We start from the raw sequence: 6,355 nt of genomic DNA on the forward strand, positions 1-6,355 counted from the left end.
ATATATATATATATATATATATATATATATTGGAAATTGGAAAAATGTATTCCTTAAGGCGTCTGGCAATAGATAGATAGATAGAAAAATGAATTTAGTAGTGTACGATAATTCTAACGAAAAAACGATAATTTTGAAGAGCTGGTACGATAATTCTCATCTAAAAGTGTGGCAACACTGTTTTGTTCCCAAGATCTGTGCTTCTATGCTTACACCCTGCCTAGATAAAATCTTTCGCCATTGTCTGTCGACTTATACAATACCTAAGGCCCATCAGAGTACGCATGTAGGCGGGGGTTTGGGTTGGGCAAGCCGTGACGTAGCGGGTAGGACTCGAGTGGCCAGATGTCACCGTCTCTCTCTCTCTCTCTCTCTCTCCACTGTTGAATATTTTTCCATTGCTCGTCTTTTTTTCCCATTACCTAAACCTTTTTTCACACTCCTACTGCTCGTTGTTGCTGTAATCATGGTTGTAATGAAGCGGTTAATAATCGTGAAATTATTGTTCTTGTCAGATCGTCATTAATCCCGTAAGGGGTGGCCACAAACAAATCGCCTTCATGTTGCCCTGTCTCCTGCCATTTCACTGCCCTGCTTCCAGCTCATACCTCCCTCTCTCATATACCACTCCACTCCATCCCTCCATCTCATCCTTGGCCTCCCCGTCCCTCTACCCCTTCTCCACCTCACTCACATACACTCTCCTCGTTAGTCTCTCACTCTCCATCCTCTCTACATGGCCAAACCATTCACTCACTAATCTGAAGCATTTTAAAATTGCCGCCAATACCTTGGTGTATTTACTGAAAACTTACCCATTACAATTATCTTCATCAGTCCCGTAATTTTTTAAGGTACTGATGTTTTCTTTGGTGTATATTTTATCACTTTATTTTGTATCAGAATTAGGGTATACCATGAAAATCTCGTGATAATAATATTATAATATAATCATATCATTCATTACAAAAATAATGTTACACGAAATACCCTTTGTGCCAATCTAGAAAATCAGTCTGACTAGCAGCAGAATGCGGTCCATAGAACTTTATTAGATAACTCTTAGAAATGTGCTTCCTCTTGCAGATGATAACTCAGCAAGACCATAAAAGAAACATATTCAGTGATCACCAGTATATTAGCCCCCGAGATTACTCATCTGTCAAACTGTGGAACAACTGTGCATGCTTTGCTATGCATGCCACAAAATTTACTGCCATGCTAGCTCTCAACCCAGAATTATCGTACAAACCATACGATAATAGAAAATTGTATCGTACATTGTACCAGAGGCAATATTATTGTACGGTACGATAATTGTCGTACGTGTGGCAACACTGGAACAAAAGAAGGAACCCAGAGAGGTCTCTATGTTTCAGTGCTGAGACCAGTGAGATCAGAATTTAAATCAATCGATCAAATTTTAATGTCAGCCATTAGTACATCTGAAAGGGGAAAATATGAAAGAACAGCACCGGAATCAACCAGGTCGAATTGAAAGGGGAAAGTCTGGGTGAAGAGTTCTGCCTTTCAGTAGACCAACCAGCTATGAAAATGCAAATAAAATTTGAAACTGAAATTGAAATTTTATTTAGCCAGATTATAAACATACAGAGAATTCACATAAACTGTAATATGTTTATAATGGTTGAGCGTTTTGAGAGTATAACTCTCCTAACGGCACCTTTATGATACACACATGGTGGCTCCTGTATATAACAAAATTAAGGTTATATGAATGAGTAAATACGCATTTATAAACAAACACATCTCTATGTACATATATTCTTTTTCATTCACATACACAGTCACGTGCTTACAAACTGTATGCAAGAAAATATGTTCCAGCTTGTGTAGGAATCTCGTAGCTGACCACCAACTTTATGTAGCCGCTCAGGCGTGACTCCACTGAGTTCCACAACTGGCACTCCCGCAATGTCTCTGTGCATCACAGGTGGCGGGAATATTGGTGTAGATCCTGTAATTAAAAATCTTGTAGCATGTAGGTGAACAGAAACCAGAGCAGATGTGTTTTTATCTCTCTTTATTCACCACAGAAAGATACAACTGCGACAAGAGAGTATTTTCAGATTAGTACGTCTCTCTCTGTCTTGAATGCTGAGTGTAATCTGCTACATCTGCCCTGCTCCGCTCTGGGAGTGGCCCTTAGGTCAGCCTTTTTTAGAGATGCCATATCCCTTAGACATTCTGGAATTTGTACATGAGTAGAAGTGAATTACAACTGGACCATGCACATCAGACACCTCAACAAGCCAGTATTAAGTACAATAAAATATACCAACAGGATATATGTTTCCCCAAGACCAAAACTATATTATGTACAATTCATATTCTTCTATCGCCTTCCCTTACCCTCATATTTACGTCTGAATATGTTGACTTTCGCAGGTCTGGCACTCATTCCCACACCACGTTTACACTGAAGTGGTATTTGGATCTTAATCTCAACACTACAACACATTTTCTCTAAATATGAATAAATATAATGTGTATAGTAGTGAGAGACATAATTCCAATGTGGAAATGATGTCGGCACCAGAACACACACACACACACACACACAGACCGAGGCACCGAGAGAGAACAGATGCACGTCGACACCGCTCTATACCTGGCCAACTTGGCCAGCGGCATTACCTAAATAAGTATCTTTATATGAGTCAAGCTCTGTACAAGGTTAGACTAAATGGTGTTCTAATATAAAAAAGAAGTTTTAAGTAAGACTTGGTCAAACAGAAAAGTAAACAAGCAGTGCAAGAATGCGCACAATCAGCTGATCGTTATTTAGTCTATAATCTGCCCCAGGGAATGTAAGTACTATATGCGCTTTTAGTACTGCAAAATGACCACATACTTTAGTAAAGCAAATTTAGAAAAGAAAAGGGATAAAGATAGAAAGCAGAATGATGATTACTACCAAGAACTAGTTGATATGGAGACTCACAACAAACTGGTCGAATGAGTACACAGGTTAGAGACGGCTTTTCAAAATGAGATTGATGAAATCAAGAAACAGATGCACTTGCAAAAGGAAGAAAGAGAAAAACTAGGAAAGGAAGTCAAGAAGAAAGACACAACCATAGATGAGCGAACAGTTGAATTGGGTACACTTAGGAGGAAAATTAGTGAAATGGCAAGTACAGTAGTCAACCATGAGAGTATTATGGAAAAGTTCAAAATTGATACAGAGACAATTAGGCAAGTAAGCAGTCTGATAGATCAGAGCAGTGATATTGAGGAGAAGATAACACAGGTGAATGAAGCTGTGCAAAGCTACAAATATGATGTGAAACTATTTATGCTGAAATAGTGAACGTAAATAAAGACTTGGAAACAAGGATGGAAGAAAAAAGCATTAAAAAGGAAGTGAAAAGAATAATCCAAAACAATCCTAAGTTAGTCAGAGATTCAGTAGATATTAACAAATCTTTAGTAATCACTGGTATAGAAGAAGAAGAAGTAAAAAACAAGATCTCAAGAGACAAAAAGGAGATGGCAAAGGTAATGGGCATATTGAAAGAAGTATCAGAGGAAATCTGTAGTATAGACGTAGAGGAACACAAAAGGTTAGGGAAATACGAGAGAAGCAAGTCAAGACCTCTAAAGGTAACCTTCCAGAGTGTAAACACCGTGGAGGAGATACTAAAAAATGCAAAGAATCTTATGGAAAAAGAGGAGTTCAAAAATGTATGGATAAAAAGATGCCTAACACAAGAGGAACTGGAATTACTGAAAGAGAAGAGGGAGGAAGCAAAAACAAAAAATGAGGGAAGATCAGAGGAGGAAAAGAATACATTTTTTTTTTAAAACAAAGTTATTGGATTGCAGGTACGAAAGTGGTATATAAACAGGAGGGAATAAAAAGGAGGAATGTAGTAGAACCAAATCATGACAAGTATATAAACAAGATGATTAAGTTGACGTACTCAAATGTGGATGGAATGGTATCTAAATTATTAGAAGATGAATGATTATGTCAGAGAAAATGAACCACATATAATATGCCTAACTGAAATAAAATTAACACCAAGGATATCGAATGACATCCTAAACTTTGAGGAATATAATATATGGAGAAGAGATAGGAATTTACAAAAAGGAGGAATTATAATATTAACTAAGAAAAATCTAAAAGTCAAAGAAATTGAATCAGATATACCCTCACAAGTAGAACTGATTGCAGTAGAGGTAAATACATCTGAAGGGGAAGTAATTGTAGCCAATTTGTACATGCCACCCAGATCAAACACATGGGAAAAGAGACGAATATGAGGACCTGGCAGAGAGTACAATTCAGAGTTTAAGAGCATTACTATATAAAATGGAAGAGAAATCGAAAAGAATTATACTAACTGGAGATTTTAATACAAAAATAAATTGAAATACTCTAGATATGATAAGCCAAGAAACCTGTTGAGACCAAAAGCTCCTGGATCTTGTGCAAGAGTTTTTCCTAACGCAACATGTAAGGGAAAGCACCAGAAAAAGAGGACTCGATGTGCTCTCAATGCTAGATCTCATATTAACTAGGCAAGAAAACGATATTGACAATTTAATATATCATCCTCCATTCGGCAAAAGCGACCATGCAGAACTTAATTGCAATTTCAGGATTGCATATGACATAGATAACAGCAATGAAAGTTACAAAACGAGCCTAAACTATAAAAAGAGAAACTATCATGACCTAAAGAAGTACTTCTTAGAAATTGCTTGGGAAAAGGAGCTTACAGAACAAGATTTAATTGCTATATATGAAAAATTCTGTGAACTTTATGAAATAGGAGTCAAGACGTACATCCCTCAGCACAAAGAAGCAGAATGTAAAAAATCAAAAGAATAAAGAGATTTATTGTGGAACAGATACAGAAGACACAATAGTGAAAGGGCATATAATAATTACAAACAGGCAAGAAACGATTATACAAGAATAAGGAGGGAAACCCAAAAACAGTTTGAGGAGGATATCATAAATAACAGTAGTGATCAACCAAAGCTATTTTACAGCTACATCAAAAGCAAAGCCTAAGTAAAAGATAAAATACAATCCATTACGGACGATGGAATCACCTATACACAAGGGAAGGATATTTGTGAATGACTAAACAAGAATTTCCAATCAGTTTTTACAGAGGAAAAAATTTTGAGAGGGATTATGTGGAACATGCAGGCCAACACATACTACCAGATATACAAACATCAGAAAAAGAAATATAGAAGGAGCTAAGTAAATTAGACAAAGGAAAAGCAAGTGGTCCTGATGAAATTTCATGTTGGGTGCTACGTGAATGTGCAAAGGAGTTAAGTAAACTATTATTTTTAATTTTCAAGAAATCCTTGAGTCAAGGTAAACTACCTGATATTTGGAAGAAAGCAAACATTATTCTCTTATTCAAGAAAGGGAATAGACAAAATCCACATAACTACCGACCAGTATCACTAACCAGTGCTGTAAGCAAGGTATTAGAAAAGCTTATAAGAAAAGCTTGGATAAATCACCTAGAAGAACACAGTATGATAACAGAAAGACAGTTTGGTTTCAGAAAAATAAAATCATGTGTTACTAATCTGTTGAGCTACTATGACAGAGTAACAGACACATTACAGGACAGAGAAGGATGGGTGGACAGTATCTATTTAGATTTCAAGAAAGCATTTGACACAGTACCACACCAAAGACCTTTAAGGAAACTGTACCATCAAGGAGAAATTCGAGGCAAACTGTATTGCTGGATGCAAGATTTTCTCATGAAAAGAGAGATGAGAACAGTATTAAGGTGAAATTACTCATCATGGAAAGAAGTGACTAGTGGAGTACCACATGGCTCAGTGCTGGCACCAATCGTGTTTTTAGTGTATATAAATGATATAGACAGTAACACTGGAAATGAACGCTATCTAAATATGTTTGCAGATGATGCAAAAATACAAGGAAGAATTACTAACACAGACTCTTGTAAAACGCTACAAGAAGAATTAAATAAACTTCATGAATGGAGTAATACATGGCAAATGGAATTCAATGTGGACAAGTGTCATGTAATTAAGTTTGGTAAAAGTGGAAAAAGACCTGATTGGGATTATACATTAGGAAATAAAACCTTACACACATCAGAAAGAGAGAAGGATCTAGGTGTGATTGTCAATAACACACTATCTCCGGCTGACCACATCAGTGAGAAGGTACAGAACATGAATACACTGCTTGCCAATATGAGAATAGCGTTTACATACATAACTGAAGACATGCTAAGAAAGATAATAGCATCATTCATCAGACCAACCCTGGAATATGCATCAGTAGTCTGGAGTCCTTATCTCAAAAAACACATAG

This window comes from Coenobita brevimanus, chromosome 53, assembly GCF_032717465.1.
Source record: "Coenobita brevimanus isolate Jiangsu-jjx chromosome 53, ASM3271746v2, whole genome shotgun sequence".
In the NCBI taxonomy this organism is placed as follows: Eukaryota; Metazoa; Arthropoda; class Malacostraca; order Decapoda; family Coenobitidae; genus Coenobita; species Coenobita brevimanus.